We start from the raw sequence: 12,165 nt of genomic DNA, 5'->3' as shown, positions 1-12,165 counted from the left end.
ATAATGTTATCAGGGGACCATAATGTTATCAGAGGACCATAACGTTATCAGAGGACCATAATGTTATCAGAGGACCATAATGTTATCAGGGGACCATAATGTTATCAGAGGACCATAACGTTATCAGAGGACCATAACGTTATCAGGGGACCATAACGTTATCAGAGGACCATAACGTTATCAGAAGACCATAACGTTATCAGGGGACCATAACGTTATCAGGGGACCATAACGTTATCAGGAGACCATAACGTTATCAGGGGACCATAACGTTATCAGGGGACCATAACGTTATCAGGAGACCATAACGTTATCAGGGGACCATAACGTTATCAGGAGACCATAACGTTATCAGAAGACCATAACGTTATCAGGAGACCATAACGTTATCAGGGGACCATAATGTTATCAGGGGACCATAACGTTATCAGGGGACCATAACGTTATCAGGAGACCATAACGTTATCAGGGGACCATAACGTTATCAGGAGACCATAACGTTATCAGAAGACCATAACGTTATCAGGAGACCATAACGTTATCAGGAGACCATAACGTTATCAGAAGACCATAACGTTATCAGGAGACCATAACGTTATCAGGAGACCATAACGTTATCAGAGGACCATAGCGTTATCAGGGGACCATAACGTTATCAGAAGACCATAACGTTATCAGAAGACCATAACGTTATCAGGGGACCATAACGTTATCAGGAGACCATAACGTTATCAGGGGACCATAACGTTATCAGAAGACCATAACGTTATCAGAAGACCATAACGTTATCAGAGGACCATAACGTTATCAGAAGACCATAACGTTATCAGGAGACCATAACGTTATCAGAAGACCATAACGTTATCAGAGGACCATAACGTTATCAGAAGACCATAACGTTATCAGAAGACCATAACGTTATCAGAAGACCATAACGTTATCAGAAGACCATAACGTTATCAGAAGACCATAACGTTATGCTAATACGACTAATTCAAACTACCGTACGTGTTCTATGGTTGTTATCCAAAGAGAAAAAAAGAAACACACACACAAAGGCATATGAACATGAACAGTCCTAAACCAGGGGCGTAGTGTGACGTACGAGAAGTGAACAAAATGTGAACACCTCTCTACATGGTTTCACGGCTGGGAAGGTTAATATTACATTGTACCGTGTTCAATATAACACGTGGTTTCATTCCAACACGGGGCACTGACTCTGTTAATCAGGAATGAGACCTGACAGTGGAGGATGACATGGACGCAAAATGTAACTTTTAGTGGAGGATGATATAATATGTTCAGTGGAGGATGATATGGATGCACCCAGTAATGTTCAGTGGAAGATGACATGGATGCACCATGTAATGCTCAGCGGAGGATGCCATGAACGTACACTACAATATTCAGCGGAGGATGACATGGACGCGCCATGTAATGCTCAGCGGAGGATGGCATGAACGTACACTACAATGTTCAGCGGAGGATGACATGGACGCAACATGCACATCACCATATATCAAAAACACCCTCGGGCCATCTGGATAGATGCCCATGCAGACGTCCGCGCGTGGCACAAGACAATGCTAAGAACATAGCAACCTCGAGGTGAATAATACGCATCGCAATGATAACGATGACGAAAGAATGATAGGATAAGATGAAGAGATAAGATAAAGATAGGACGATTGATGTGATAGGCCTGAGAGGGCCGTCTTTCATTAGAAAAACCACAGCTTTTGCCCCACAAGAGTAACTTCATCGAAGACGATGGTACAGAACACAGACAGTACTGCTCCGGCGCACGACGGTACGTACCTTGAGCGCAAACGGTACAGCATTTTACGACGGTGCGATACCTGCCCCGGCCTTTGATCTTATACCCTTAGGGGTCATGTCAAAGGTCAGGCCATTGTACGCAAAGGTCGTATCTTCGTCCTCAGAAAGTCGTACCGTTGTGCTCAAGGGTCGTACCGTCTTAGTTAAGGGGGCTAACCAGCTGTCGACTCCATCCTTCCGTACAACGAAGGGTCGAAATACAATAGGAAAACATGAGTATTGTAGTTCAACGTCAGATACTCTATCATACATCCGTAATGTGTGGACAAGACTTACCTGAGTCAGCTTCGAACTCTCAGGGCTGGCTGGCTTGACGGCTGGGTGGCTGGCTGGTTTGAGGGCTGGCTGGCTGGTTGGTTTGAGGGCTTGAGGGCTGGCTGGCTGGTTTGAGGGCTGGCTGGCTTGAGGGCTGGCTGGCTAGAGGGCTGGCTGGCTAGTCGCTCTGGGGACTGTCCAACACACACGACTGAAAAGAGAAGACGAAACAAAAAATGAAAGATAAGAGAGATTTGTGCCATGTGTCGCTTCCCCCAAAGTAAGAGGTTTATGAACAAATCCTTTTTGTACAGGAATATACATACATGAGGGAGCTGCTGTGGGGGTGTGAGGCCTGGCCAGGTGTGTGTGTGTGTGTGAGGGAGAAGTAGAGCCCCCTACACCCTCCCTCACACTAACCATGCCTCAGTGGCCAGCCATCCAGTCAGTGTTACCAGGAACCGACACACACACACACACACACACACATACACACACACACACACACATACACACACACACACACACACACACACACACACACAAAAGTAATTACGTTCGTCAACGTGTTTCCACCATGTGTGGAATGATGCGTTTCCCAGACGTGTGACCGAAGGACCATACACAGACACACACACACACACACACACACACACACACACAGACACACACACACAGAGCGTCCGGTTGTGGCTGGCGACTGGGGTAACACGGAGAGCTAGTACACACACACACACACACACACACACACACACACACACAATGGTGTTCCAGGAGCGGGTCAAGAAGAATCCTCTTCGTGTATGTGTGTGTGTGTGTGTGTGTGTGTATGTGTGTTGGGGGTGAGGGAGGTACATAACCCCTTCCCTATCACCACCACCAGGTCTCTTGTTAACTCGTGCCGCCCGTCCAGACGACCACGACCACACCGCTAAACCACACTACCATTCTCCCTACAACATTACCACACACACAGACCACTCTGCAAAATCCTGACCATCGCAGCACTAACACACACACCACTACCATACCACAACCACTACCATACCATACCACTACCCTATACACCTCACCACAACATACCAACACCCTCCTCACCACACCACACAACCACATACCACACACACACACACACACACACACACACACATCATACCACTACCACACCATACCATAACATACCACTACCCTATACACCTCACCACAACATACCAACACCCTCCCCACCACACCACACAACCACATATCACCACCCCCTGCCCACCACACCACACAATCACATATCACCACCCCTGCCCACCACACTGCGGCACATCACCACCCCCTGCCCACCACACACACCTACACCCACGCTGGCAACCCATGCCACGTGTACAGGATTCGGGTTGGGTAACATTAAGCATTGACAGGAGGCAAGCAATCCCTGTTGACTAAAAAGCCATCCTTCTTGCCTCACACCGCTGCTACCTCCCCCTCGTCTAGATGCAAACCACTCAAGAGACACAGAATATTCCTGCGAATCTTCATCAAAGACAATCTTAATCTTCAGCCTTCTCCTTTCTCCCCAGAGAAAGAAAGAAAAACGTAAAGAAATCTTAAAGAAAACTTGCTAATTTCGTAAAGTTATCTCACATTCGTCCCCTGCATAGAGAGAGAGAGAGAGAGAGAGAGAGAGAGAGAGAGAGAGAGAGAGAGAGAGAGAGGAGTGTTCATCACTCTTCATCCTCTATAAATGTTAAAAAGAAACGTGTTCACATTAGACGTGTCTTCCGCCTCATGAATATTCGAAGAACGCTACACCCACACACCCCTCACCCACCCCTCCATCTTGGCTTCTCTTTAACATATGGGTTTCTATAGGTGATCTTCCCTTTAACACAGCCCACCTCCTGCCTTTTCTCTTTAACCCAGACACTGACTTTCCCCTTAAACAAGGAGTTAAACAATGGCCCTTCCCTTTAACACAAGTTTAGACAATGGCCTTCCCTTTAACACGGTGTTACATACGGTCCTTCCCTTTAACACAATGTCTTTCCCTTTAACACGGCGTTAGATACGAGCCTTCCCTTTAACACGGCATTAGATACGAGCCTTCCCTTTAACACGGCGTTAGATACGAGCCTTCCCTTTAACACGGCGTTAGATACGAGCCTTCCCTTTAACACAATGTCTTTCCCTTTAACACGGCGTTAGATACGAGCCTTCCCTTTAACAGAATGGCCTTCCCTTTAACACGGTGTTACATACGGTCCTTCCCTTTAACACGGCGTTAGATACGAGCCTTCCCTTTAACACAATGTCTTTCCCTTTAACAAGGTGTTAGATACGAGCCTTCCCTTAAACACAGTGTTACATACTGGCTTTCCCTTTGACACAATGTCAGATAACTGACCTCTTTGTCAAAACACGATCAGGAAAATACACAAAAAATGGAACAAATAGAAATAACACCAAAACAAATATAAGTACACACAGAAAAACAAGCATACACACACACACACACACACACACACACACACACACACACACACACATAGATTAAAAATACACATATACACAACTCACTGGCTTCCATGTGTAACAAAACAGATTTTTTTTCTCTACACAAAGACACTCAGACGGTTTCAATATTTCATTGTAGTTTTTTTAAAACCCGGGAAATATGTGGCCAGCGAATTCCACAGCAGAATTTGCTATATATGTGCAGAGCCTTCAAAACACAGATACAAAAACAGAATATATATATATACATATATATATATATATATATATATATATATATATATATATATATATATATATATATCTATATATATATATATATATTGGAAAGGATTACAATTTTGCGCGTGATCAAGATATTCCTATGAGTCCACGGGGAAAATGAAACACGAAAAGTTCCCAAGTGCACTTTCGTGTAATAATCACATCATCAGGGGAGACACAAGAGAGGAATATAGCAGTCAGTTGATATACATCAAAGAGACGAAGCTAGGACGCCATTTGGACAATCACATGTTTACCATATATAGGAATATATATATATATATATATATATATATATATATATATATATATATATATATATATATATATATATATACATATATATATATATATATATATATATATATATATATATATATATATATATATATATATATTTCTTTTTTTTCATACTATTCGCCATTTCTCGCGTTACCTAGGTAGCGTTAAGAACAGAGGACTGGGCCTTTGAGGGAATATCCTCACCTGGCCCCCTTCTCTGTTCCTTCTTTTGGAAAATTAAAAAAAAAGATGAGAGCGAAGGATTTCCAGCCACCCGCTCCCTCCCCTTTTAGTCGCCTTCTACGACACGCAGGGAATACGTGGGAAGTATTCTTTCTCCCCTATCCCCAGGGATAATATATATATATATATATATATATATATATATATATATATATATATATATATATACACCACTTATTCACTGCTCCAGATGTCCCTTCCATTATTATGAGGCTCCTGCAGCGTTCAGGAAGTCTGCCACGTCTAACTGGTCCGCGACCACGGGTCGTAATGTGTTGTGATGTTGTGTGTGTGTGTGTGTGTGTGTGTGTGTGTGTGTTATATGTCGACAATCGACGGCTTCACGAGGGGAAAAGTGGGTGGCAGATTGTGTGAGATCGACACTACAGCAGCTGTGAACCTGGTCGACTACAACAGCCCAGAGGTATACCACAGTGGCCTGTTGTAGGAGTGGTATACCACAGTGGCCTGTTGTAGGAGAGGTATACCACAGTGGCCTGTTGTAGGAGAGGTATACCACAGTGGCCTGTTGTAGGAGAGGTATACCACAGTGGCCTGTTGTAGGAGAGGTATACCACAGTGGCCTGTTGTAGGAGAGGTATACCACAGTGGCCTGTTGTAGGAGAGGTATACCACAGTGGCCTGTTGTAGGAGAGGTATACCACAGTGGCCTGTTGTAGGAGAGGTATACCACAGTGGCCTGTTGTAGGAGAGGTATACCACAGTGGCCTGTTGTAGGAGAGGTATACCACAGTGGCCTGTTGTAGGAGAGGTATACCACAGTGGCCTGTTGTAGGAGAGGTATACCACAGTGGCCTGTTGTAGGAGTGGTATACCACAGTGGCCTGTTGTAGGAGAGGTATACCACAGTGGCCTGTTGTAGGAGTGGTATACCACAGTGGCCTGTTGTAGGAGAGGTATACCACAGTGGCCTGTTGTAGGAGAGGTATACCACAGTGGCCTGTTGTAGGAGAGGTATACCACAGTGGCCTGTTGTAGGAGAGGTATACCACAGTGGCCTGTTGTAGGAGAGGTATACCACAGTGGCCTGTTGTAGGAGAGGTATACCACAGTGGCCTGTTGTAGGAGAGGTATACCACAGTGGCCTGTTGTAGGAGAGGTATACCACAGTGGCCTGTTGTAGGAGAGGTATACCACAGTGGCCTGTTGTAGGAGAGGTATACCACAGTGGCCTGTTGTAGGAGAGGTATACCACAGTGGCCTGTTGTAGGAGTGGTATACCACAGTGGCCTGTTGTAGGAGAGGTATACCACAGTGGCCTGTTGTAGGAGTGGTATACCACAGTGGCCTGTTGTAGGAGAGGTATACCACAGTGGCCTGTTGTAGGAGAGGTATACCACAGTGGCCTGTTGTAGGAGAGGTATACCACAGTGGCCTGTTGTAGGAGAGGTATACCACAGTGGCCTGTTGTAGGAGAGGTATACCACAGTGGCCTGTTGTAGGAGAGGTATACCACAGTGGCCTGTTGTAGGAGAGGTATACCACAGTGGCCTGTTGTAGGAGAGGTATACCACAGTGGCCTGTTGTAGGAGAGGTATACCACAGTGGCCTGTTGTAGGAGAGGTATACCACAGTGGCCTGTTGTAGGAGAGGTATACCACAGTGGCCTGTTGTAGGAGAGGTATACCACAGTGGCCTGTTGTAGGAGAGGTATACCACAGTGGCCTGTTGTAGGAGAGGTATACCACAGTGGCCTGTTGTAGGAGAGGTATACCACAGTGGCCTGTTGTAGGAGAGGTATACCACAGTGGCCTGTTGTAGGAGAGGTATACCACAGTGGCCTGTTGTAGGAGAGGTATACCACAGTGGCCTGTTGTAGGAGAGGTATACCACAGTGGCCTGTTGTAGGGACGACACACACCAGCACCACACTCCACCACAGACGACCCCCCCCCCCCCATGTAGACGAGGGCGTCTCTCTCTCTCTCTCTCTCTCTCTCTCTCTCTCTCTCTCTCTCTCTCTCTCTCTCTCTCTCTCTCTCTCTTTCTCAGCTAACATTTCTAACCCAGTTCCCTCGCTGAGCTCAGCCAGCCACCCACCTGGGGACGACGCCGAACCCCCCCAACCCACCCACCCACCCACCGCCCGTCAGTAGGCCAGCCGGGGGAGGGAGGGGTTTCCCCCTCCCTCCCTCCCTCCCTCCCTCCCTCCCTCAGCCAACAATATCACAAATGAAGATTTCTCACCACCGCTTTCCCTCCCTCCCTCCCTCCCTCCCTCCCTTCCTTCCCTCCCACACCGGCCCGGCTACTACCCTCCCCCAGCCACTCCCTCCCTCCTCTCTCTGCGTATGGGGGTTGGGCCGCCGCCTCCCTCCCCCACCCTGGCAGTACCAAGGGTCTCTGAGTTCCACCTGTTATTGATCCTGAAAGGGCGTAGCACCAGAGGTGGGCGAGGCGTCGTCCACAGCCACCGCCACCACCACCACAGCCATCAACTACACCACCACCATCACCACAGCCATCAACTACACCACCACAGCCATCACCTACACCACCACCACAGCCATCACAGCCACCACCTACACCACCACCACCATCACAGCCATCACCTACACCACCACCACCACCACACAGCACAGCCATCACCTACACCACCACCACCATCACAGCCACCACCTACACCACCACCACCATCACAGCCATCACCTACACCACCACCACCACCACCACAGCCACAGCCATCACCTACACCACCACCACCATCACAGCCATCACCTACACCACCGCCACCACCACAGCCACAGCCATCAACTACACCACCACCACCACCACAGCCATCACTTACACCACCACCACCACCACAGCCATCACTTACACCACCACCACGCCATCTACACCACCACCACCTACACCACCCACCACCAATCACAGCCATCACCTACACCACCACCACCACACAGCCATCACTACACCACCACCACCACTCACACCACACCACCACACCACCACAGCCATCACCTACACCACCCCACCACACAGCTACCTACACCACCACACCACACGCCATCACCTACACCACCACCACCACCACAGCCATCACCTACACCACCACCACCATCACAGCCATCACCTACACCACCACCCACCACCACCACAGCCATCACCTACACCACCACCACCACCACAGCCATCACCTACACCACCACCACACCACACAACCACCACCTACACCACCACCACAGCCATCCACCTCACCACCACCACCACCACAGCCATCACCTACACCACCACCACCACCACAGCCATCTACTTACACCACCACCACCACCACAGCCATCACCTACACCACCACCACCATCACAGCCATCACCTACACCACCACCACCACAGCCATCACCTACACCACCACCACCATCACAGCCATCACCTACACCACCACCACCACCACACCATCACCACCACCACACACCACCACAGCCACCACCTACACCACCACCACCACCTACAGCCATCACCTACACCACCACCCACCACCAACCACACCAACCCTCACCTAACCACCACCACAGCCATCACTAACCCCCACCACCACACCATCCACCTACCACCACCACCACCACCCACACACCATCACCTACACCACCACCACACAGCCATCACTACACACCACCACCACACCAGCCATCACTACACCACCACATCACACCACCACCTACACCACCACCACAAACCATCACCTACACCACCACCACAGCACACCTACACCACCACCACCACCACAGCATCACCTACACCACCACCACCAGCCATCACCTACACCACCACACCACAGCCATCACCTACAACACCAACACCACCACCACAAGCCATCACCTACACCACCACCCCACACAAGCCATCACCTATAACCACCCACCACCATCAAGCCATTCACCTACACACCAACACCACCATCCACATCCATCCACCTACAACCACACATCCACAGCCATCCCCTACACCACCACCAACACCACCAGCCTATCACCTACCACCCACCACCACCATCACAGCCATCACCTACACACCCCACACCAATGCCATCCACCTACACCACCACCCACCACACCACCTACCACACCACCACAGCCATCACCAATCACCACCACAACACCAACCTACACACCACAAACCACATCACCTACACCACCCACCACAGCCATCACCTACTCCACCACCACAGCCATCCACCTACCTCCACACCACCAGCCACTCACTACACCACCTACCCACCATCCAAAGCCATCACCTACACCACCACACCACAGCCCATCCACCTACACCACCACCACCACAGCCATCACCTACAACCACCACCACTGCCACCACCTACACCACCACCACCACCACCACAGCCATCACCTACACCACCACCACAGCCATCACCTACACCATCACCACCACCACAGCCATCACCTACACCACCACCACCACAGCCATCACCTACACCACCACCACAGCCATCACCTACACCACCACCACTGCCACCACCTAGACCACCACCACCATCACCACAGCCACCACCTACACCACCACCATCACCATCACCACTGCGACCACCACCACCACAGCCACCACCTACACCACCACCACCACCACAGCCATCACTACCACCACCATCACTACCACCACCAACAACACCATTCCCACCACATCCATCTCCACCGTCACGAACACCACCGCCACCCTCTTTCTCCTCCTTCCCCTTTCTTCTCCACCACCCAGCCCCACCATTCTCTCCTGGCTACGCCTCCAGAGTGAGGGAGAGCCACACTGGCTGGTACAATCATCGTGTGGCCACAATGTAGGATCTACAGTGGCTTGTCCCGTGGCCAGCAACGACTGGTTATCACCACCACAGTCCTCCCTCACCATCATGTCCTCCATCACTCTACATCTGACCTGACCTTACACACTGACCTGCTGAGAACCTTACACACTGACCTGACCTTACACACTGACCTGCTGAGAACCTTACACACTGACCTGACCTTACACACTGACCTGTAAGGTCCTTACACACTGATCTGTGAGGCCCTTACACACTGACCTGACCTTACACACTGACCTGTAAGGTCCTTACACACTGATCTGTGAGGCCCTTACACACTGACCTGACCTTACACACTGACCTGTAAGGTCCTTACACACTGACCTGACCTTACAAACTGACCTGTAAGGTCCTTACACACTGACCTGACCTTACACACTGACCTATAAGGTCCTTACACACTGACCTGTGAGGCCCTTACACACTGACCTGACCTTACACACTGACCTGTAAGGTCCTTACACACTGATCTGTGAGGCCCTTACACAGTGACCTGACCTTACACACTGACCTGTGCGGCCCTTACACACTGACCTGACCTTACACACCTGTAAGGTCCTTACACACTGACCTGACCTTACACACTGACCTGCTGAGGACCCTTTCACACAGTCGCAACAGAGAGCCTTTTAAACAGACCCCAATGAGGAGGACTGACGCAGACCCCCGCTGAGGTCCACTACAAGGTCCTTATATAAGACTCTCTCCCTATGTACTGTACATGACCCCCTCCCTGTGTACTGTACATGACCCCCTCCCTGTGTACTGTACATGATCCCCTCCCTGTGTACTGTACATCACTCCCTCCCCGCGTACTGTACATGACTCCCTCCCTGTGTACTGTACATGACTCCCTCCCTGTGTATTGTACATGACTTCCTCCCTGTGTACTGTACATGACTCCCTCCCTGTGTACTGTACATGACTCCCTTCCCTGTGTACTGTACATGACCCCCTCCCTGTGTACTGTACATGACCCCCTCCCAGTGTACTGTACATGACCCCCTCCCTGTGTACTGTACATGACTCCCTCCCTGTGTACTGTACATGACTCCCTCCTTGTGTACTGTACATGACCTCCTCTGTGTACTGTACACGCCCCTAATCTACAACTACATTTGTGTACACCCAACAAAAAAACTATCCTTACATTTTTGTGTTAGAAAATATGACACAAAGGACGAAAGATTTTGACACATATTCTACGGTCTTTCATATCATATAGTTCTAAACGTACGTAGAGCAAAGTGTGCCATGTGGAATATAATGTGTTCAACCAATTGTATATGTATCTTGATCATTCTTCATTCCATGAGTAATTAGTGTACAAAGCAGTTATTATAATTATTAAGAAATGCGTCTCGCAATCCCACTTACCAACCCTACCCAGACAACAGGAGTCGCAGTGTTCGTTTGGAAATCCATCGGATCCATCTATAAAGATGATATAATCGCTGGATGTGCATGACTGCCTCCTTCCCCCTTCCCTCCCTCCCTCCACACACACACACGCACACACACAGACGCACACACACACAGACGATGCTCCTTCCCTGATCAACATCTATTTCCAATCATCATTGCTATATACAGTCTGTTTTGCTTTGCTTCACACCACCTGCTTTCGTAGGCCAAGGTACTCTAAGTAAAAATGTAATTATCTGTCAGCTAACGTCATTAGTGTCTGGCCCATTAAGCTCGTTATCTCACGTTGCTATTAAAGGTACAGTGCTTGTTCGAGAAGCTTGGGCATTATAGAAATTGGGGACAACCTATTACCTCCTTCAATACATGGTCTAAACTGGACAAAGATCCCAGAGGCGATGGTGTTTTCCTGTGGGGCGAGGTAGCGACAGGAATGGATGAAGACAAGCAAGGATGAATATGTACATGTGTATGTATGTAATGCTGTGTGTATTGTGTATGTATATGTTGATATGTAT

General features: G+C 49.0%; 1 protein-coding gene across 1 annotated transcript in view; it reads right to left on the bottom strand.

Moving 5' to 3' along the window:
* LOC139760247 (uncharacterized) overlaps window positions 1–12,165 on the bottom strand; it is a 753,913-nt gene that overhangs the window by 416,877 nt on the left and 324,871 nt on the right. The window contains exon 3 of the mRNA XM_071683168.1: window positions 2,119–2,308. The gene's annotated coding sequence lies outside the window, so the exon portion shown is untranslated. The remainder of the gene's footprint in view (window positions 1–2,118; window positions 2,309–12,165) is intronic.

This window comes from Panulirus ornatus, chromosome 36, assembly GCF_036320965.1.
Source record: "Panulirus ornatus isolate Po-2019 chromosome 36, ASM3632096v1, whole genome shotgun sequence".
In the NCBI taxonomy this organism is placed as follows: Eukaryota; Metazoa; Arthropoda; class Malacostraca; order Decapoda; family Palinuridae; genus Panulirus; species Panulirus ornatus.
Note: the sequence above shows the minus strand (reverse complement) of the source record. Positions and strands in the feature narration are given on the sequence as shown.